This window comes from Puma concolor, unplaced genomic scaffold (genome assembly GCF_028749965.1).
Source record: "Puma concolor isolate L17-30 unplaced genomic scaffold, mPumCon1.1.hap2 unalloc_scaffold_38, whole genome shotgun sequence".
In the NCBI taxonomy this organism is placed as follows: Eukaryota; Metazoa; Chordata; class Mammalia; order Carnivora; family Felidae; genus Puma; species Puma concolor.
In genome coordinates, this window is record NW_028240245.1 from 1 (window position 1) to 23618 (window position 23618).

The 23618-nt window shown below is 50.7% G+C and overlaps 1 pseudogene; it reads left to right on the forward strand.

The window, feature by feature from the left end:
* The first annotated feature begins 6301 nt into the window (after positions 1 to 6301).
* LOC147571235 (pleckstrin homology domain-containing family M member 1-like) overlaps positions 6302 to 23618 on the forward strand; it is a 37813-nt pseudogene continuing 20496 nt past the window's right edge.

Consider the following 23618-nt stretch of genomic DNA (forward strand, 5'->3'; position numbering starts at 1 on the left):
CTTTAAAAGAACTTTTTTCTATTTGAGTATTGTTGACGCACAGTGTTATATTAGTCTCAGGTGTACAACGTAGTGAGTCACCATCTCTCTATGTTAACCATGCTCACCACAGCAGAGCCTTCTTCGTTCAGGCCCTTTTGAAACATTCATTTTTTGGGGCGCCTGGGTGGCGCAGTCGGTTAAGCGTCCGACTTCAGCCTGGTCACGATCTCGCGGTCCGGGAGTTCGAGCCCCGCGTCAGGCCCTGGGCTGATGGCTCAGAGCCTGGAGCCTGTTTCCGATTCTGTCTCCCTCTCTCTCTGTCCCTCCCCCGTTCATTCTCTGTCTCTCTCTGTCCTAAAAATAAATAAACGTTGGGAAAAAAAAATTAAAAAAAAAAAAGAAACATTCATTTTTTAATAGATTTATTTTTATGGTAAGAAAAAAAAGTCTACCTACAGTGAAACGTCTTTTCCACCTTTGTAACCATAATTGTTAATTCCTTACATCTTTCTTTTTCTTTTTCTTTTTTTGTTTTTTTTTTAAATTTTTTTTTTAACATTTATTTATTTTTGAGACAGAGAGAGACAGAGCATGAACGGGGGAGGGGCAGAGAGAGAGGGAGACACAGAATCTGAAACAGGCTCCAGGCTCTGAGCTGTCAGCACAGAGCGGACCGTGAGATCATGACCTGAGCCGAAGTCGGCCGCTTAACCGACTGAGCCACCCAGACGCCCCTCTTTTTCTTTTTTTTAAAGTTTATTTATTTATTTTTGAGAGAATGAGCAGGGGAGGGGCAGTGAGAAAGGGGGACGGAGGATCTGAAGCAGATTCTGTGCTGACAGCAGAGAGCCCAACGTGGGGCTCGAACTCACGAACCGTGAGATCATGAGCTAGGCTGAAGTCAGACATTTAACTGACCGAGCCACCCAGGCACCCCCTTTACATGTCTTTTTCTGATGTTTCTAAATGCACCTAACAGATATGAATAGATAGACTTTTTAAATGTCTTTTATATTTCTTATCTCTGCCTCATCCCCACAAAGCTATTATAAATATACTGTTTGATACCTTGTCTCAGAAGAGATCAGAATTTTTGTTTTGGAGCTTCATATCAGTTTCTTCAGTTTTTTTTTTTTTTCCCCGTGGCATGTGTTTCCATTGTATGAATGTACCTTAGTTTATTTGACCAGCCCTGTATTTACTGGACACTGGAGTTCACTCTTTCTATAAATAACCGTGTGTATGTGATATTCTAATTCTATGCAACTATCTCTGTTCAGTAAAGTCCCAGAAACAGAATTGCTGAGGCAAAGGATAAATGAATCTACAATTTTCATAGATAACCGCCTGTTTACACTCTGTCAGGAATGTACCTGTGCCCTCTCGGCCTTGTAGGCAGAAGGTATTATCAAACTTTTGGATATTTGCTCATCTAATAGGTAGAACATGATAAACTTTTTTTTCAAGTTTATTTATTTGTTTTGAGAGAGAGAGAGAGAGAGAGCAAGCGAGCATGAGTTGGGGAAGGGCAGGGAGAGAGAGGGGGAGAGAGAGAATCCCAAGCAGGCCCCTTGCTGTCAGTGCAGAGCGTGATGCAGAGCTTGATCCCAGGAACTATGAGATCATGACCCGAGCCAAAATCAAGAGTCGGACGCTTAACTGACTGAGCCACCCAGGCGCCCCGAAAATGGTAAACTTTTATTAAGCGCTTCCTTCAGCCAGACCCATGTTCCCTCAGCCAGTGTCTAGGATCTTCTTTTCTACTCCTGTGTGCCCCTACCTTCTTGGTTCATTCAAGTCTTTACAGGTTTCCCAGCTGCTGTGGGAAGAACACCAGATTGGGTGCCGGTACGGACTGGCTTGTAGCAGGATCCGGCCTCAAGCCCTGTTCTACCAGTCACAAGTCCAGTAACGGCAGGCCAAGCGTTGGCTCTGTGAGGTTGTTTCTTCATCTGTAAAGTGGAGGCTCCCTCATAGGGATTCTCTGGCTGAGAATCAGATCAGATGCCTGGGGGCGAATTACGGCTGAAGCAGCTTCTGAGCAACAGAGCACATTAGCTAGAACTTTCAAACATCAAACAAGAATTTAGGTAGAACATCCTGGAAGGGAGCAATCCCCGCTCTATCGGCTGGGCCCATGGCGTGACTTAAGTTCACTCACCTGTCTGAACCCTTCCTTGTGTCTCCTCCTCCCACAGGCCAGCCCGCCGGCCCTCTGTCTGTCATGTGCCCTGCTTTTATCTTTCGTGAGTCTTGTGATTGGAAAATTCCAGCTTAAGGCCGTTGAATCAGTGACCGTCCACCCTGTGTGGGAAGCGTCATCCTGGGCATTGTGGGAGAAGTCAAGGGAAGAGGGTCAGGATGTACAGACCAGCGCGGGGCAGTGGCGTGCGGAACCAGCAAACACAGAGCACACAGATGCACAAACACACATCCAGCACCGTCACTCTGAGTGCTGGGCTTGAAGTTATCTTCGCACGTCCACACACACCAGCTCTTAGAGGGTGTGTCTGAGGGTGAAGAGTCACATCAGCAGTTAAGAGTTCGCTTATTTTTGTCATATTACTTAAATATTTGTTTACGTGGATTTTTTAAAGTTGATTTATTTTGAGAGAGAGAGAGAACAGGCGTTCTATCAAAATAAATGTTAAAAAAAGTTTTTTAAAATCATCTACAAGTTAAACATAAAGTACAAAAGATGTAACATTCCAAGGAAATGTATTAACTTAATGTTTTCTGGAAACCAAACTGCAGTTTGCTTTGTGAATAGAGGATTGATGGCCTGAATAGCTTCTTTTGTGTTGGTTGGGTCTGAATTACAGTGATCGCTGAGAAGCACAGCTAGGGGCCGGTGGTTAGGAGTGTGGACTCAGGAGCCAGACTGCTGGAGTCTTCCATTAACCAGCTTTGCGACCCCGGGCAAGATACTCAACCTTTCTGACCTTGATGTCCTCATCTGCAAGACGGGGATAAGAATGCTAGGAAGTGAGTTAAGGTATGCAAAGCGCTTAGAGCAGTGCCAATCACAGGGTGAGTGCTCCATAGGCGGTGTCATCATCATTTTACTACTGGGGGTCCCCGTGATGTCAGTTCTCGCGCTACTTGTCTGTGTATACACGGCTGCAGATCTGTGCTTGGTGATATTTGTCAGAGGTCGTTATCATGAGGCCTTCTCTTGGGGGAAATGATTCTTCGCACATGCGGCCCCCTCCTGTACTTTCATGAGCACCCCTGACCGCCAGGTGGTGCCGTGGACCCCAACGCGCTAGTCCACGCGCTCAGGAAAAGCGCAGGCTCAGAATCGCTTGGCGGGGGCACTTTATGGGGTGGTCATGCCGATTCTCCAGCCCATGCTTTTATTCCACACCTACGCCTCTGTGTACGCGCAATATACGTATGTGTATAATACGTATATGTTTCCAGACTGTCTTCTAAATGAAAGCACAAACTTCTAGAATTTTTCAACAGGCAGTTTTTGAAAAACGCTGCCCTGAGCTGGACAGAAGTGGAAGGACCGGAGCGGTGTCACCGTTTCAGCCCTATGTTGGTTGCATTTTCTTCAAAAGTTTTGAAAATTCTCTTTCTTTCACTTTTCCTTCAAAACCTCATCTCTAGCACTTTTTCCCACTTGATGTGCATGTCTCTTATTCTCTCTGGGTCCTGCCGACCAGCTCTGATCCTGGTGAGACTCCTGTGAACTTGATTTCATCCTGACCGTGGTGTTGATTTGGTGGAAACTCTAATTTATCACACAAGCTTCTTGCTGTCGGGTGGTGTTTCTTTATTCCCACACCCAGTCCACTCCATCATTAAAATGTGTCTTACAGACGAGGGGTCATTTATAATTGATAACCATTTCGGTAATGCTGGTGAATCTTTCCGTAATTCTCTTTCCTTACATTTTTATAGCCATGTGTGTAGAGGCTAAGCAGTCTTGCCAGTGGCGATAAGAACAACCAATGACAAATTGAGGTTAATGTTTATTGAGTACTTACTTTGTGCCAGACACTCTATAAGCATTTTACCTATATGATCTCATTCAGCCTTGAACACAGTCATAGGTGGGTGCTGTTACCGTGCCGGTTTTACGGGTAAAGGAATGAAGTCCGTGAACTTTAGGAACCTATTGTGGGGCCACAGCAGTGTGCCAACCAAAGCCAACCAACATCACCCTTTAAGGAAACCCCTTACCCACTAGCTATGGATTTACCTATTCTGGACATTTATTTTTTTTTTTTAATTTTTTTTTCAACCTTTATTTATTTTTGGGACAGAGAGAGACAGAGCATGAACGGGGGAGGGGCAGAGACAGAGGGAGACACAGAATCGGAAACAGGCTCCAGGCTCTGAGCCATCAGCCCAGAGCCTGACGCGGGGCTCGAACTCCCGGACCGCGAGATCGTGACCTGGCTGAAGTCGGACGCTTAACCGACTGCGCCACCCAGGCGCCCCATATTCTGGACATTTAATACCAATGGAATCATACACTATGTGGCTTTTTGTGACCTCCTTCCTTCACTTAGTAGGTTTTCAAGGTTCATCCGTGTTGTAGCATGGGTCATGGCTGAATCATATTCCATTGTGTGAATACACCACAATTTGTTTTATCTTTTCAGTTAGTGGACATTTGTTCTATTCCTACTTTTTGGCTACTGTGAATAATATTGCTGTGAACACTCGTGTACAGGTTTTTGTGCAGACATTGTCTTTTCATTCTCTTGGGTATATACCCATGAGTTGAATTGCTGACTCATATGGTAACTCTATGTTTAACTTTTAAGGAACTACCAAACTGTTCTCCACAGAGGCTGCACCACTTCACATTTCCGCCAGCAGCGTGTAGGAGTTCCATTTTCTCTACACCTTTGCCAACACTTGTTATTCTCTGTCTTTTTAATTTTTAAAAAATTTTTAATGTTTCTTATTTTAGAGAGAGACAGAGAGAGAGAGAGACAGAGCATGAGTTGGGGAGAGGCAGAAAGAGAGGGAGACACAGAATCTGAAGCAGTCTCCAGGCTCCAAGCTGTCGGCACAGAGCCCGACACAGGGCTCGAACCCACGAACCGTGAGATCATGACCTGAGCCGAAGTCGGATGCTTAACTGATTGAACCACCCAGGTGCCCCTCTCTCTTTTTTATTATAGGCATCTTGGTAGGCATAAAGTAGTATCTTATTACGGTTTTGATTTGTATTTCACTCCCGTCTAATGATATCGAGCATCTTTTCATGTACTTTCCATTTGTATACCTTTAGAGAAGTGTCTCTGTAAACCTTTGCCCATTTTTCAGTCAGATTATTTGTTCTAATATTATTGAATTGTAAGAGCTCTCTATATTCTGGATACTAGACCCTTATCAGATATGTGATAATCCTTGGATATAAGATATGCAGATTTTTTTCCTGTTCTATGGGTTATCTTTTTACTTTCTTGATAGTATCCTTTTGAAGCCCAAAAGCTTTTAGTGTTGATAAAGTCCAGCGTACCTATTTTTTATTGTTTACTTATTTGTTGGCTGTCATATAAGAAACCATTGCCTGATCCAAAGATTTATACCTGTTTCCTTCTAAGAGTTTTATAGTTTTAGCTCTTACTTTTAGGTCTTTGATCCATTTTGAGTTCATTTTTTATATGGTATGAGGTAGGGGTCCAACTTTCTTCTTTTGCATGGGACTGTTCGCTTATCCCAGCACCATTTGTTGAAAAGACTATTCTTTCCCCACTGAAATGTCTTGGGCTGCAGATCAGTTGCCCATAAATGTATGGGTTGTTCACCAATGTTTGACTAGCATGTCTTGAAATGTTGTTTGGGGTTATGATGTAGATAAGAGCACACAGCTCAGCCAGAAGACATTAAGGTAGAAACTTGAGTTCTAAAATCCTTATGGAAATGAGCCCACATTAAGGGGAGTTTGGCACGTCTTCTGACCCAGTGTAAACCATTAGGGCAGATATGGGCAATCTCTTGGGCCCCGGGTAGCTTTGTTGTTGTAGGAATCTGTATTCGCCCGTGACATACTCTATTGGTTCATAAACAAAGGAGGAGACAGCAAATAGTTCTAGTTCAGAAACAGAATGTGGATTCTCAGAAGCCTCAGGAGAAGGGGAGCAGCCACTAGCCAGTGCACATTTTAGAAGGCCCAGAGTAGTTTCCATGTGCGTGCGTGTGTGTGTGTGTGTATGTAAAGACAGTAACACTGGCTCCCTGTAGTCCCTGAAGCACCACTGAAGGGCAGGAAGAGGCAGTACCATTGGAAGAGTGAGCAGGTGCACACCCCATGTATACTTGCGTGCACACTCCTGCACCCCGTGTACACTGATCTCCGGCAGCAGGTCCTGGGAACAGGAGGCATCTGGGACCCCACATACGGCCCAGCTCTGGTGGACCAGCGCTTGCACCGGAGATCCCGGGCCCCGCAGTTCCCTTGGCCGCCCACTCTACCTCAGTCCCAGCTGGGGAGAAACTTTGTGAGGCGTGTCAGAGGAAGGCTTGTGTGTAAGCAGAGGAGCACGGTGGGTGGATGACGAGGATGTTTTGTTTTTGAAATCCCCAGACAGCAGTTCTGCCTTCTTACCGCCGTCCCAATAGCCTTGGGCATTCTAGCTGACAGCTTGTCACACAGGTTTCTCTGTTTAAAAACTTCCAGGGTATTGTCGGAATTCAGCAAAGCCCAGGTAAACTCTGTGCCAACCAATGGACTGAGCGGACTGAGTGGAGAAATGGAGATTCCCACGGGGCGGGCCTCACTCCCCCTCCCCGGCCTGGAGGCCAGCATCCCTTTTGATGTGCCCGCAGAGCCCCTCCCGCCCCAAGCATCCTCTGGGACTCAAGATGGGGACCGCAAGCAGGAGCCGCCTCCCCAGGCACCTGGCACCCTGGGCTTGCTGCAGTTGGGCACTGCCAAAGCTGTCCCCTCGGTGAGCATTTTAGACCAGAGGCCTTCCAGTCCCGTGGGAGAGGCGGCGGCCAGAGCAGTCAGCCCGGGGAGCGGCCAGCAGAAGTCTGTGGAGGATGACGGAGCTGCACGGAGCCTTGGGGTGTCCTCACCCACCAGCCCGGTGAGTGATACAAGCTTTTCGGGGAGAGGTCTTGGGGAAATGTCTCAGAGCTGGTGCAGGGTCTCCCCAGCTAGCCACCCCGAGTGGTCTCTGCCTTGTCTCCATTAGCCCCTCATATCTGTCACGGCGGACGTGAGCCAGGCACGGTGCCAGTCCCTTCCCATGGGTCTCTCTTGTCCTCTCACATTGACCCCGTAGAGAAGATAATTCTCATCTGATCATAGACCCTGCGCATAACCACTGCCACTTATCAGCTCAAGGCCTCGGGCAAGGCCCTTTGCCTCACTGAGCCTTGGTTTCCTCCTCAGCTCTTGTTATTATTAAATTCAGATTTGCTAAAATACCAGACTTTGAGAATACTCATCTTGCAATATGAGCCAGGTTAGAACTGCACCATCCCCTATGGTAACCACTAGCCACACGTGGCTGTTGAATGAGCGTGTAAAATGTGGTTAGTCCAAACTGAGATAAGCTATGTGAAATAAACACTGGATCTTGAAGGCTTCGTCTGAAAAAAAAAGAAGGTGAAATACTCAATCATTTATCGATTATGTGTTACAATGAAAATATGTTTGATGTTGGGTTAAATATAAAAGTTACTTACACGTGTTTCTTTTTACATTTTAAAAACGTGGCTAGTAGAACATTTAAAATGATACATGTGGCTGGAATTCTATTTCTGTTGGGCAGTGCAGCTCTAGAATGGGCCGGTCTCCTTTGTTGATAACCCCGAGGGAAGCCAGCCCTGGGAATCTCCTGCACAGAGCCATGGGTCAGAGGCTTGAGAACCATCGGCCCAGTGAAGCGGTGTCAAAGCTGTGGACCTGAGCTCTTTGCCATTTCACATTTGTCCTTGAGGATGAATAGCCAGGGTAGGAAGTTGTATGCACGTGTGCACGCGGACATACAGAACCCCCGGTTTATCCCAGCTGCTGTCTGGGGTCACGTTAGGATATAGTCTTGCTTTTTCAGCTCCATCCGTGCATATCTCTCATCCGGTAGCTTCCAGATCCTGTAACTCAGGATGGGGCCAAGGCCGTGAAATAGATTAGGACACGCGCTCGCGCGCGCGCGCGCGCGCGCACACACACACACACACACACACTTTTAAATAGCTTTATTGAGATATAACTCATATACCATACAATTCACCTAATTAAAGTGTATAATTCCATTTTTTTTCGTATATTCACAAGGTTGTGCAGCCATCACTACAATCGAATTTGAAAATATTTTCATCCCCCATAAAAGAAATCCCTTGGGATGCCTGGGTGGCTCAGTCGTTTGAGGGTCTGACTTCAGCTCAGGTCATGATCTGTGGTTCACAAGTTCGAGCCCCATGTCGGGCTCTGTGCTGACAGCTCAGAGCCTGGAGCATGCTTCAGACTCCCTCTCTCTCTGCTCCTCCCCTGCTGATGCTCTGTCTCTATCTCTCTCTCAAAAAATAAACAAAAACATTTAGAAAGAAAAGAAAAGAAATCCCTTACCATTAGCAGTGACGTCCCATCCTCCTCCTCCCGCCTCACTCCCCTCATCCCCTGGCAACTACTTATTTCCTTTGTCTATAGATTTGCTATTCTGGACATTTCACAGAAATGGAATCCTGTAATATGCAGCCTTTGGTGACTGGCTTCTTCCAATTAACATACTGTTTTCAGGATTCATCGTTGTTGGAGCCTGATCTGTGCTTCAGGGAGTAATAATTCATTGTAGATTCCTTTGTATGAACCCGTCACATTTTATTTTGTCCTTCATCAGTGGATAGACTTTTGTTTTTTTCCCCCCATTTTTTTGGCTAATATAAATAACACAGCCATGAACATTCATGTACAAGTTTTTGTGTGGGTATATTTTTGATTGTCTTGGATGTATACCCAGCAGCAAAATCTCTGGGTCACATGGTAACTCTATATTTAACCTTCTGAGGAACTACCAAACTGTTTTCCTAAGCAGCGGCCCCATTTTATATTCCCACCAGCAATGTATTCCATCCTCACCAACAGTTCTTACTGTCTTTTTAAAAATTGTCATTATAGCTAGCAGGCGGCAGGAGCAGTATCTACTTACGGTTTTGATTTGCGTTTCTTTAATGACTAATGATGTCAAGCATCATCTTGTTTGTGTGACTTTTGGCCATTTGTAGATCTACGTTGGAGGAATGTCTATTCAGAACCTTGGCCCATTTTTATTTTATTTTGTTTATTTTTCACTTATTTATTTTGTGGGAGTGCGGGCATGAGTAGGGGAGGGGCAGAGAGAGAAGGAGAGAGAGTCCCAAGCAGGCTCCTTGCCGCTAGCACAGAGCCCGATGCAGGGCTTGAACTCACGAAACGTGAGGTCACAACCTGAGCCAAAACCAAGAGTCAGATGCTGAACCCACTGAGCTACCCAGGTACCCCTTGGCCCATTTTAAAATGGGATTATTTGTCTTTTTATTATTGAATTATAATAGTTCTTTATATATTCTGGGTTGTATACCCTTATTAAATACATAATTAGCAACTGTTTCCTCCCATCCTGTGAGTTGTCGTTTCACTTTCTTGGTGGTAACATTTACAGCATAAACGTTTTCAATGTTGATAGAGTCCAGTCTACCTATTTTTTTCTTTCGCCATTTGTGCTTTTGGTGTCCCGTGTATACCCGTTTCCTAGCCCAAGGTCACAAAGATTGATGCGTTCTTCTAAAAATTTTATAGTTTTAGCTCTTACATTGAGATCTATGATCCATTTTGAGTTGACTTTTGTATATGGTATAAGGACGAGGCCCAGCTCGATTCTTTTGCATATTGATGTACAGTGGTACCAGCACCATTTGTTCAAAAGACTATTATTTCCGGGCGCCTGGGTGGCTCAGTCGGTTAAGCGTCCGACTTCAGCTCAGGTCGTGATCTGTGGTTCGTGAGTTCGAGCCCCGCGTCGGGCTCTGTGCTGACGGCTCAGAGCCTGGAGCCTGCTTCCGATTCTTGTGTCTCCCTTTCTGTCTGCCCCTCCCCTGCGCGCGCTCTCTCTCTCTCTCTCAAAAATAAAGATTTTTAAAAATTTACCAGAAAAAAAGACTATTATTTCCCCCTTTAGAACGTTTTCGAGGAATGCTGTAAAGTGATCTTTAGTACACATCTCAGTGAGTACTTATATACGATGTACCCTCTATGGCCACCCTCCAGATGGAAACATAGAACACTTCCAGCCCACCAGAAGGCTCTCTCATGCCTTGTCCCATTGTTCCCCTCTAAAGGAAGCCTCTATTCTGACTTCTAGCACCGTAGATTAATTTCTCCTATTGTTCGACTTCATTCGTATGGAAGGAACTGTACAATGCATACTCTTTTGCTTCTTTCACTGAGCATTATGTCTGTGTGGTTCACCTGTGCATATAGCATGAGGCTATAGTTTGTTCTTTTCCATTGTTCTGTAGCATTCCATTGTAAGAGTATATCACAGTGCATCTATCCATTCTCCTGCTAACAGACATTTGGGTTGTTTCCAGGTTTGGGCTATTATGATGAAAGCTGATGTGAACGTTCTTACATTTGTATTTCTGTGAACCCCTCTGCACTCTTTTCTGGGGGTATATATCTAGGAGCGGAATCGCCCAGTCATTGGGAAGGCATATGTTTACCTTTAGTGCATACTGCCAAGCAGTTTTCTAACAGTGCTTGCATTGACTTGTACTCACATTGGCAATATGTGAGCATTTTCATTGCTCTTTATCCTAGCCAGTGGGTCATCAGTCTTTTTCATTTCGGCCACTCTAATAGGTGTGCAGTGGGACCTCACTGTGGTTTTAATTTGCATTTCCCTGATGACTAACGATCTTGATACCTTTTCGTTGGCTTATTGGCTGTTGGAAGTCTCTAAGTCATTGCTTCATTCTTAAATTGAGTTGTGTGTATTTCCTGATTCATTGGTAGAGGCTCTTTACATATTATGGATATGTCTTTTATTAGAGAAAAAAATATGTCGCATATACATATAGCAAACGTTTCTTCAAGTCTATGGCTTGCCTGTTTTTTTAACGTTTATTTATTTATTTTGAGAGAGAGTGTGTACGCTCATGCGCGTGCAGAAAAAGAGGGAGAGAGGAATGCCTGGGTGGCTCAGTCGGGTAAGCTCAGGTCATGATCTCGCGGTTCACAAGTTCAAGCCGTGCGCCGGGCTCTGTGCTGACAGCTTGGAGCCTGGAGCCTGCTTTGGATTCTGTGTCTCCATCTCTCTCTCTCTGCCCCTTGCCCACTTGCACTCTGTCTCTGTCTCTCTCTCAAAAATAAATAAACATTAAAAAACAAAAGAAAAAGAGAGGGAAAGAGAGAGAATCCCAAGCAGTCTCCACACTGTCAGTGCAAAGCCTGACTTGGGGCTTGAACTCACAAACTGTGAGATCATGACCTGAGCCGAAATCAAGAGTTGGATGCTTAACTGATTGAGCCACCCAGGTGCCCCTATGGCTTGTGTTTTAAATCTCTTAATGGTATTTTTCGTGGAGCAGAAATTCTTGGTTTTAATGCTCTTCAATTTATTGGCCTCTCTGTTTGTGGTTTACGTATTTTGTGTCTAGTTTTAAGATCTCTACCCAAAGCTGTGAAGACCCCTGTATTTTCATCTAGAAGCTTTGTTGTTTTACCTTTTGCAATTAGATTTATGATCCACTTGGGACTGAGTTTTGTGTATGGTGTGAGGTAAGAGTCAAAAGTCACGTTTTGTCCATACAGATATCGGACCGACTAGCACCACTGACTGAATGTGACTGTATAAGCCATGTAGCTGTATAAGTGAGGTCACAGTCTCCATTTTTTACTATCCTGAAGAGTCTTCAGGGCCCAGAATGTCAGAGGACTCTGAAGGTTTTGAGCCGACAACTGTCAACACCCTGAAGGGTAAAGAAGAACGACTCCACAGCCCCTGGCTTGAGCTGGAAGCAGGGGGCTACCCCTAGGGTCTGGGGCTGCGCGCCCTAGTAGGATGCCACAGAGTGGCGTTGACCAAGCTGAGTTCACTCCCGTCCAAGACCTGACTCGTGTTGTGTCTCAGCTCCGACATCCTGTCTTGCCAGGGTCCCAGAGCTGATGGGACAGGGCAGCTTAACTTGTCACCCAAGCTCCTCGGCTCACCGGGCGTTGCTCCTCTGGCCTCCGGCAGCTTCTGCCACCGCAGGCTCCTTTCAGCCCCAGGCGTTTCCATTTGCCATTCCATCTGCCCGGACCCTTTCCCAGCTCGCCCCTTTTCCTCACCCTTGTCTCCGCCTTCCCCCAGCACCCTGTCCCAAAAGCACCGTCCCCAGTGACTCCCTTTCCCATTTGCCTGCTTCACTTGATTTCCTGCCTCTGGACTCGAATATCGGCTCCGTGATACGGAAGAGCATGTCTGTTCCCTTCTGTAAGGTCAGCTCTGCACACCGTACCTGGGTGAGTGCAGGCGTAATTAACGGCTCTCGAACTCTCAGAGACTCTCGAGATGCCAGCTTGGGAGTTTACGCTGAGAAGTAGGCCGCCAAGTGCATGGGCTGGGCTGGTGGGTCTGACCAGGGCGGGCTCCGCCTCCCCGCAGGCCTCAGGGGACTCAGGTGGCTGAGAGCCCACAGGACCCACTCATCCCTCCCCTAAGTAGATAGTCGCTGGGCACTCCCGTGCAGCCCACCTGGTGGACCCCCGGCTCCACCCCGCGTGTCACCCCTGTGAGTCTCATTTTCCTGTGCTTCTGTCACTTAGTCACTGCCATTTATTTGACACTTTGGTGGCGTGGGGTGGGGGTGGGGGGGTGAGTAGAGGGTTCTGACTGTCAAGTCGTATAACCATGAGAGCCATTCAGTCTTTCTTTAAAAAAGAAACAAAAACCATTATTTTAAATTCATTCACCACAGAGGCCCTGCTCTGGGCCAAGCACCATACTTGGTACGGTGATGGAACAGGACGGACAAGGGCCCTGCTCCTTGGGGACAGACACTGGATCAGGCAAGTCATTACCCACATCATAATTACACTGGTGACAAGTGCCAGGAAGGAAAGGGGCCGGGAGTGGGGGAGCTAAGGGGACTTCTATTTGTGGACTCCGGGGGGCTGTGAACGGATTTCTCAGTTGCACTCCAGAGGACAGTCTGGATTCTAAGACTTCACCCAGTGAAAGTGGCATTCCTCTGTCTCGGGCCCCTCGTGGCAGGTGCTGCCATGGCTTTGACCCGTGGTCTGTGGCGGTTTCCTCCACCGTTAGAGCGGCAGGGAACTGGCCAGATGTGGGGGCTTGAATGAGCAGAAGGTAGGAAGGTAGGTGGTAGGAAGGGGGAGGGGGAACAGTGGGGTGCTCCCCCCACACTCCGCTTGGTGACCGGGGGCCCTGGCTGGGGCACAGCTACAGAGCTCCGTCCAGGCCTGTGTGCAGTAGCTCCAAGGACCCAGTGTTCCCACTGGTTTTGTCTGTTGTCTAAGAGAACAAAAGATGTTTCCTGGAGTATCATTTCCTGGGGGCTGACCTGTGGCCGCTGGACCGAGTCTGAACACTTCCCGATCGTCTCCCTCACCTCCTTGGAGAGAGGAGCCCTCACCAGTGAACTTCTATCACCTCACAATTCACATTTGTCTCCTTCCTTCCAGTCCCCTTGCCCCAGCCTTGTTATTTTATGCCAAAGACGTTTGATACTCAAGAATTATTCCCTCACCTGTGATAACTCTGTGCCAGGCAGAAAGAAGAGTGGCCATTGCATACAGCTTGGTAGGTGCTGGGTGGGGTGGGCAAAGAATGCCGTGGGAGCCCCGAGGAGTCCCTGACCCAGCTAGGCAGCGGGAGGAGTGTAGGCTGGGAAATAGTCAGGAAAGCTTCCCAGAGGAGGTGATGGACGGCCCCTGAGCTGAGTCTTAAGGAATAGTGAGCTGGGAGGCCGCAGGACTTCCCAGGTGTGTGTGCCAGGCTCTGTGGGGCTCCTGCCCATTTTCCTCGGGGAGCTCCCCTGGGTCTCTATGGCCCAGGCAGGCTTTGTTCAGAATCTTGTGTTGCAAATGCTTCCCAAGTAGCCACCCTGATTGACACATTGTCCTGTCACTGACTGAAGGAAGCACCTGCTAATTCCGAGGGTTTTCAGAGGGAGCCCTGGAGCCCAGCCCTGAGGCCCCGATACTCCCGACTCAGAGTTCTCCACTCTTGGCTTAAGGTGCCAGAAAGCATCTGAATGGATTAAACTGTGCAAACCAATCCCTCTAGGGCAGCCCAAGCCTTACTCCCCTTCCGCGTCTACGGGAGCAGAGAGGGCAGTCTCATTTAGGGGGTGGAAATAGCAACTTCAGGGTGAGGCTGGTGACACTTAACAAAATAGCTGGGCTGGACCCACCTCTCGTGTGAGTCACTTCCTCTGTGTAGACAGCCACTTAGGGCAGTCCAGCCAGCTTTCTTCTTGACTCTGCTCATCCATGCTTAGGCACAGAAAGGCAGGGAGTGCTTGAAATGGGGGAGGGGGGAAGCTAAAATCCCTTCCCACAATTCTGTGACCCCAGACCCACCCCACTTCTCCCACTGGTGAGCAGCTTCAGTCTCAGCAACAGAAGGGGTCCTGGGTCCTGCTCACCCATGCCTCCCTCATCTCAAACCCTATAAGCAGGGCTGACAAACTGTAGTCGCTGGGCACTAGTGACTGGTGCTGGGATGATGGGATGTCCACCTGCGACAAAATAAAGGTAGACCCCTTCCTCACACCATACACAAGAATTAACTCAAAATCAGTTGGAGACTTAGGGGAGCCTGGGTGGGGTGGCTCAGTCGGTGAAGCCTCCGACTTCGGTTCAGATCATGGTTCGTGAATTCGAGCCCCACGTCGGGCTCTGTGCTGACGGCTTAGAGCCCGGAGCCTGCTTCCGATTCTGTGTCTCCCTCTCTCTCTCTGCCCCCCCCCCCGCTGTCTCTCTCAAAAATAAATAAACATTAAAAAATTTTTTTTAATAGGCAAAGAATTCGAATAGACATTTCTCCAAAGAAGATCTACTGGTGTCCACTGAGCACGTGAAAAGATGCTCGGTGTCATTGTCCTTAGACACTGGGGAAATTGCAAACCCAAACCACAAGACGGTACTTCACACACGTGAGGATGGCTATAATCAAACAGATAATAAAAACGTTGGAAAGGATGTGGAGAAATTGGAATCCCCATATGTGGTGGGAATGTAAAATGGTGTAGTCACTTAGGGAAAGAGTTTGGAAATTCCTCAGAAAGTTAGACATAGTTACCGAATGGCCCATCAGTTGCACTCATAGACATGTACCCAACGGAACGGAAAACATAGGTCCACACAGAAATGGTTACGTGGAGACAGAGACAAACCAAACAGGGCCTTTTGGTGAGGCAGGCCTTCTCCTGAGGACGCCCAGGGACTGGAGAAGAGGGGAGGGCCATGGTCAAGTTGGTCAGCTCCGTGAGGCCGAGGCCCGGAACCGAGACGTGGAGGCGTGCGTGCGGCAGCTGCAGGAGCGGATGGAGCTGCTGCAGGCCGGGGGAGACGCAGCTGTCACGGGGGTCCCCAGTCCCCGGGCCACGGATGCACCTTCCCATATGGCCCCCCGGCCGTGGCTCTGGGCCAAGGCCCGCTGGTGGGGCCAGGCCCCATGCACCGCCGCCACCTGCTGCTCCCTGCCAGCCTGACCTATCGGAGGCGCGTTCCCTGCTCCTGTTCGCCGTTGCTCTGGCTGCTGCCGCCGCCTTGGGCTGCACAGGGTTGGTGGCCTGCGCCCACCGTCTCGCCCCGGTCTGGCGCCACCCGGGAGCCGCCTTCGCCCCCTGAACCCTAGGACCCCAAGCTGGAGGGTTGGGTGACCTGAGCACGGCGCAGAAGCCATTCCTACCGCCTCCCCGTTCACACCGCCTCCCAGCGTGGGTCTCCGGCTGAGCTCCAGCCCTGCGATCCGGGCCCGCCCCCTGGCGGCCGGGGAGGGAGGAGCAGGGGGCTCCATGGAGGCTTGCAACCAGGAATGCTGCAGTTGCTGCTGGGGAGAATGGCAGACCAACCACCTACTAACTCCGGCCTGGCTGAGGCCCCGCCGTGGATGGGCAAACTGCGATCTAGAGGAGACAGCAGGGCCAGGGCTCGGCCATCAGTTTTTCACCCTCCACGCGCCCCCCGCCTATCGGCTCGCAGACCACAAATCCCTGTGCATGAGGCCCTACTATCCCGGGAATGTTCTCTTCCCGCGGCGAACGTCTAGTGCGAGCCCCGCCCGCCTTCTCGAGAACATTTTGCTTTCGCCAGCCCCGCTTTTTCGGGGACTCGCGCGCCCTCCTCACGTATGTAGCTCTGGGGGCCACAGCAGGCTCCGCCCGCCTCGGCAGTTTGGGTATTTATTGACCTGTCCTCCGACCCGCCAAGTTCCAGGACCCCAGCACCCTAATCCACGTTTTGGATGCACTGAGACCCCGACATTCCTCAGTATTTATTGTCTCTCCACACCTGGGACCCCACCCCCGATCCTCGCGAATAAAAGGCCCTCCAGTCTGCCCAACAAAAAAAAAAAAAAAAGAAAGAAAAAAAAAGAAATGGTTACGTGAATGTTCGTGGCAGCATTATTCATAATTGCCCCAAAGCAGAGACAACCCAGATGCCCATCAGCTGATGAACGGACAGACCAAATGTGCTACATCCATACCTTGGAATACTAGTTAGTAATAAAGAAATACCGATGCCTGCCACAACATGGATGGACCTAGAAAACCTGATGTTCAGAGAGAAGGCAGACACAAAGACCACATTTATAAGATTCCTTTTATATTGGGGCACCTTGGTGGCTCAGTTGAGCGTTCAACTCTTGATTTTGGCTCCGGTCGTGATCCCAGGTTCGTGAGACTGAGCCCCACGTCAGGCTCCACACTGAGTGTAGAGCCTGCTTAGGATTCTGTCTCTCTCTTTCTCTGCCTGTCTGTCCCCCTCCCCTGCTCATGCTGTCTCCCCCCCATACACCCCAAAATAAATATACATACAAATGAATAAAAAGACAAACCATAAATGAAGATTCTGTTTATGTAAACAGAATGGACAGATCTCTAGAAACAGAAAGTAGATTAGTGGTGGCCTAGAACTGGAGCGGTTGAGGGGAAATGGGAACTGACCGCTCCCGAGCACGGGGTTTCTTTCTGGAGGAATGAAAATGTTCTGAACTTCGTGGTGCTGGTTGCACAACTCCGTGAATACACTGAAACTATTCAGTCGTGCGCTCTAAATGGGTTCCTTTGATGATCGGTGAATTGTGTCTCCATCAAGATGTCTGTAAAACAAAACAAACACACAAAAACCTTCAACCACCACCTGTGTCTTCCCTCCCTTCCCACTAGAAGAGCAGGAGCTGGATTTCAGAGGATGACTTCTACCGGCCTCCCCAGGAGCCGCCCACAGAGAGCCCTTCAGAACACTCCGTGGCTTCTTCCGGAGGGACTCCGGAGTCCAGGCCTGGGCTCCTCCAGCATTTTTCTCAAGGGCCAAGGAAAAGCCACTCCACGGGGGCCTTAATCCAAGCCTGCGTGCCTTCCCCAGGAGGCCGGCCAAGCAGGGCAGCGGCGGCCCAGGAGCACCAGAACTTCAGGGTGGTGCACCGCAGGCAGATGGGTAGGTGACCGCAGGGTTCCAGTGACCTTGCCGCGGGGACAGTGCCTTTCGGAGAGCAGTGCCAGAGCCCTCTTTTCCATTACTGGTTGGGTAGTGTATTCTCACGAGCAAAACCTCTTCCCAAAATGTAATCAGGAACACCCTTGCTGAGTAATTCAGGGAAGCATTTCAGGAAAAGTGCTATATTTTCTCATGAGAGCTCCACAGTATCATGCCCCCAAACCTGTTTCATATATTGAAATACTGAAACTTCCCCCCCCCCCCCCCCCCGAGGTCGTGTGACTATGCACGACTCTGGGTTCTGCCTGTAGCTCAGAGCAAACCCTGCCTCCGGAAGGCGTTTCAGTGCCCCTTCCCGAGACCTCTGTCTTCGATGGTTTGTTTAACAGCTCTGGTGGGGGTGTATCAGCTCTGCCATCTGTTAGCCGTCCTCTGTGCGCTGTTTACAACGAGGCCAGCTCGAGTTCCGCACCCTGTGCAATTCTAAAAAGCGTTCAGTAACCATAAGCGAATTTCTCCACAACCCCCACAAACAGAAAAGTCTGCCCTGGAGCCAGTCTCTTTCTCACTTCATTTTCTGTTTGCCATGACCCAGCAGACGATTCCGGCCAGGTTCCTAGCTCAGGAGAGCCCTGGTCTCCACACTGGCTTCTTTTAGGTTTTTCTTGTAGTCCGTGTAACCATGCCAGAGAAAGTGTGCCTCATGCCTAGGCCGTCAGGTTCCCTGAAGGGTAGGAAGACCCTATACAATTATCTGAAATCTCCAAGGCTAGTTCAGGCTGCGGAAGAGAGAACTGTGCATCCTTTGGACCCCCCAGTTGCTGGCAGAGCCCTAGGAACCAGGGAGCATAGAGGGGTGTGTGGTGTCCAGGCACACGCTCATTCAGCGGGTATTTATTAAGTATCTGTGCTGTGCCAGGCTGTTCTGGGTGCTGGGGACACAGCAGGAAGCAAAGCAACGTCCCTGTCTTCACAGACTTCTTATATCCTAGTGCAAGAGGCAGGGAAGAAGGGAATTAACAAGTAAATGTATAGTATGGACTGGTGATAATAATTGCTGTGGAGAACTTGGGGAGTGCCGGGGGGGAGCGTACTATTTCATATGGGTGGCCAAGGAAGCCCTCACAGAGAAGGTGACATTTGAGGAGATGTGCAGGGAGAGAGGCAGGAAGGCACGGGCCGACCTGTGTGGCTCCAGCAGGGGAACAGATGCAAAGATCCTGCCATGGGCACGTGCCCAGGAAACCAAGGAGATGGGAAGGGGGTAGTTAGAGATGAGGGCGGAGTGACGGAGGGCCTCGCGGGCCACAGAAGGGACGTTAGCTTTCCCTCCGAGGGAGATGGCAGTCATTGCAGGGTTTGGGGCAAAGGGACGTGATCTGACTTCCTTTAAATGGGGAGTCATCCTGGCTCGTATGTTGAAGGACCTCAGGGGAGAGAGACCAGTCAGGAGGCTCTCGCCACAAGCCAGGCCAGGGGTGACAGCCGTCGGAGCCCGTGTGGTAGCGGTCGAGGTGGTGAGAAGCAGAGGGTTCCGGATGTGCCAGCAGAATTCGCTGACGGGCTGCGTGTGTATGTGTGTGACAGAAAGGAAAGGTTTTTAGCCCAAGCAGCTCGAAGGATGCAGTTTGCCATTTATGAGATGAGGGATGTTGGGAGAAAAGCTAGTTTGCAGTGGGAGGGGCAGGAATTGATTTTCGGGCATGTCAATTTTGAGATGCCTATTAGATATCAGCCATACATGGCACAGGTGGAGATCTGAACCTGAAGTTCAAGGGCAAGGTTCAGGCTGGACATAAACGCTGGGGAGCTGTTGGCATAAAGCCCTGAGCGTAGGCACGATCAGGTAGGAGGCGGGTGTCAATGGAGAAGGGGACCCAGGACTGAGCTCTGGGGTGCTCCAATGTTGACATGTCAGGGAGAGGCGGAGGAGTGAGCCCGGGGGACAGAAGAGTGGCCCGTCGTGGCGGAGGAGTACCCAGAGTGGCCCCTCAGCAGCCGTGTGAGGGAAGTGTCTCATGAGGGCAGGAGGGTCTCAGCTGTGTCCTGAGATACTGATGGGTCAGGCCAGATTGGCACCAAGGATTAGCCTTGGGATTTGGTGACAAGGAGGGCATGGGGCTTCCCAAGTGCCGTTTCAGTGGAAGGAGGGGACAAAAACCTGACTGGAGCAGATTCAAGATGGAACGGGAGCAGGGGAACCAGAGACAGTTGTGACACCTCCTCGAGGTTTTCTGTAAAGGGGACAGAGGAACAGGGTGGTAATTAGAAATGTGAGTGCCATCAAGAAAGCTATTTTTAAAGATGGCAGAAATAACAGCGTGTTTGTGTGCTGATGGGAACGAGCCAGGAGGGAAGGGACAAAGCAGTGACACGGTGGGGGGCGGGGGGGGGGCTGCTGGAGAGACGTCCCTGTCCTTGAGTGGGCAGTGGGGAGGGGTCCCCTGTGCAGACGGAGGAGTAGGCCTCAGACTGAGCCGGAAGTTCATCCCCGGTGACAAGGGGGAAGTCTGAGTGTGGGTACAGATGCCATAGTGAGGGCTCTGTGGAGGTAATTTTTTTAGTCCTTTTTTTTTTTTTTTTTTCTCAGTAAAATTCAGGAACAAGGTCAACAGCTGAGGGTGCGGATGGGACGAAGGCACTCCTAAAGCGTTCTCGCGGCAGCCCCTGTCCCCACCCGCTGCAGGGCCTCGGGAGGTAGAGGCTTGGCCCGCCGTCTAAAGTGCCTCTTTCTGCCCCCAGGGCTGTCCAACCCATTCCGGGGTCTCATGAAGCTGGGCACCGTGGAGCGGCGGGGGGCGATGGGCATCTGGAAGGAACTCTTCTGCGAGCTCTCCCCTCTGGAGTTCCGCCTCTACCTGAACACCGAGGAACGCACCTGCGTGGAGAACTGCTCCCTGCTGCGATGCGAGGCCGTGGGGCCAGCCCACGGCGACGGCCGCTTCGAGCTGGTCTTCTCTGGCAGGAAGCTGCTGGCCCTGCGGGCCTCCTCCCAGGACGAAGCCGAGGACTGGCTGGACCGGGTGCGGGAGGCCCTACAGAAGTGCCGGCCCCAGCAGGAGGATGAGTGGGTGAACATCCAGTACCCGGAGCAGCCCGAGGACCCCCCAGACGCCCCCCAGGGTGGCCTCCCCTCCCACCCGGACCCACCCACTGAGCCCGAGACTCTCCAGGGCACACAGTTCTGTTGGTCCTCTGCCCAAGTTCCCGAGCCAGACGCTATTAAAGAATCCCTTCTGTACCTGTACACGGACAGGACCTGGATGCCCTATATTTTTTCCCTATCCTTGGAGTCTCTGAAGTGCTTCCGAGTGAGAAACAACGAGAAAATGTTAAGTGACAGCCACGGAGTTGAGACCATCCGAGACATCCTGCCAGACACGAGCCTCGGGGGCCCATCCTTCTTCAAAATCATCACGGCCAAGGCCGTCCTGAAGCTGCAGGCCGGGAATGCTGAGGAGGCCGCCCTGTGGAGGGAGCTGGTGCGCAAGGTCCTGGCGTCCTACTTGGAGAGGGCCGAGGAGGCGGTGACACTGGGCGGGAGTCTGGACGAAAACTGTCAGGAGGTGCTGAAGTTCGCCACGCGGGAGAACGGCTTCCTGCTGCGGTACCTCGTGGCCATCCCCACGGAGAAAGGCCTCGACTCCCAGGGCTGCTTCTGTGCAGGTGCCCCCTTGCTGTCCCGCCACCCCCAGCCTGCCCGCCTCACTCTGCCTCGGGTGGGGCTCCCGATTTAGGCTCTCTGCCCTTTCCTGGCTCTCCACGAGCGTCCCCATGCCACCCCTGGGATGTTGCAGCAGACGTAGCCTCTGCTCCTCCCCAGCACCCACCGAGGCCAGCAGCCCTGCCGAGGGTTGGGACCTGTGGGTGCACAGCTCATCCTACTGAGTGCTGTGCAATAGAACATTCTCCGATGGTGAAAATATCCTAGATCTGTGCTGTCTAATATGGTAACTACAAGCCATCTGTGGCCCCTGAGGACTTCAAATGTGGCTAGTGTGACTAAGGAACCAAATTTTCAGTTTAACTTAAAGGTATTTAAATTGAAATGGGCGCCTGTGGCTTGTGGCCACCGTACGGGCCAGCACAGCTGTATATATTGTTCTGCAACTTGGTTTTGTTCTACTGAGGAATGTATCATGGATATTATTCTACGTCAGTACATCTGCCGTATCATTACTGTCCTCAAGTCTGATCCTTCTGTGTGGGACCACCGGGCCAGCTGCTTTATTTGGATTATTTAACTTAGTCCTAACAATAACCTGTCCTGTGGTGAAGCCAGATGAGGACCTTGATGGTCCTAGAGGCTCGCTCTGGCCGTGTCCCCGCAGGGCCTCTCCACCCCATTGCTTTTCAAGGCTGTGAGATATTCCATGGCTCACGTTCCATTTTTAGCTCTTCTCCCCGACCCAGACCCCTGTTTCCATCACCTTCGGTTCTCCAGGGGGACTGTGAGGACTTTGCCCTGCCGCAGGGTGCCCTAGCAGGAGACGCAGCTGCAGGTGGTTTGAGGACCATCCTGTTGGCTGGAGCCTGTGGGACCGGAGGGAAAGTCTGCTTCGGGCATCTGGAAGGAAGTGGTCTGCGGTTTTCTTCCTGCAGAAGACATTTTCAAGTCCCTGCTCACTCCCTCCTCACACCCGCCAACCCCTAACACTCACGCTCTGAACTTTCCGCCTGTGGGTGTTGGGCTCGTGGAGGAGGCCAGGCCCCCCAGGGCTGGTGAGGAGGGTCCCCCAGTGGGTGTGAATGCTGGCAGGGGGCGGCTCTCACTGTGCCTCTCACCCGCCAGCCCTCAGGCCGAGACTGAATCTGGGGGCTTGGGCTTCCTTCCTGCTGCAGGCATGGCTTTGTGGCCGGGTGGATGCCCACCGCCGGCATCTGGCTGTATTTCATGGTTCACAGGGCACTTTCAAAGCCTCATCTCATTTAAACTTGGTCATCACCCCCACAGGAGAGCAAGGAGCAGCTGAGTTTTATAGATACTGAAATGGAACCTCGTAAAACCTCGACGAAGGTTAGGATGAGGCAGCTATTAGGCAGAAGAGCCAGCCCTTCTCGTCCCAAGGCCAGAGGGCCTCTTTCCCCTGGCCCTGTGGGAGGCAGGCATGTGCTCAGGATCTGAGCCCCACTCTGACTCCCACCGCCCGCCGCTGTGGAGGGACCTCCAGCAGAGGAGCTGAAGCCGGACCCTGCACCACTGTCCAGAGATGTCCGGCCTGTCTGACTCCAAGCTGGCACCAGGCAGTGTCCAGACGGTCCTGCCTCCGGTTGGCCTCCCCACCTACTCCCTGCCTGTCGGCCGGCCCCATGTCCCCAGCTCCTACCCTGCTTGCTGAGGCGCTGACTCGGTTGCTTCCGTTTCTGGGCCCCAGTGGAGGGGTGGGCCTACGGGAGGTTGGCATTGGTGAGCAAGCAGTGGGAACACTGAACACAGGCAGCTAGGTAGAAGAGGATGTGGGCTCTAACACCAACCCAACCCAAATCCGATTACCGGCTCTGCCACTTAATCGTCCTGTGACTGGGCAGGTCTCCTGACCTCTCTGTGCACCGACTGCTTCGGCTGCAAAATGGCAGCAATAATTGTTAATGGTGTTTTGTCGTAAAGACTAAGTAATGGGGTTGTTTCTCAGCGGTGGGCATGTGAGTGACGGTTGTTTGATCTTTGTGTCCTCCTTGTATGTCTGCCCCTTCCTTAAATAGCAGGTCCTTCTGCCTAGGAGCTTCTGCGTTGTCCCCAGACTCTGGCCCCGCCACTGCTCACTCTCCTGCCGTCCCTCTCCCCAGGCTGCTCCCGGCAGATTGGCTTCTCGTTTGTACGACCCAAGCTTTGTGCCTTCTCTGGCCTCTATTACTGCGACATCTGCCACCAGGACGATGCCTCGGTGATTCCGGCCAGGATCATCCACAACTGGGACCTCACCAAGCGCCCGGTAAGCCTTGGGCCCAACCAGTCGTGGCCACACAGGGCTGAGGAGTGACAAAGGAATGGTCGCTCCCCTTTGTTGCT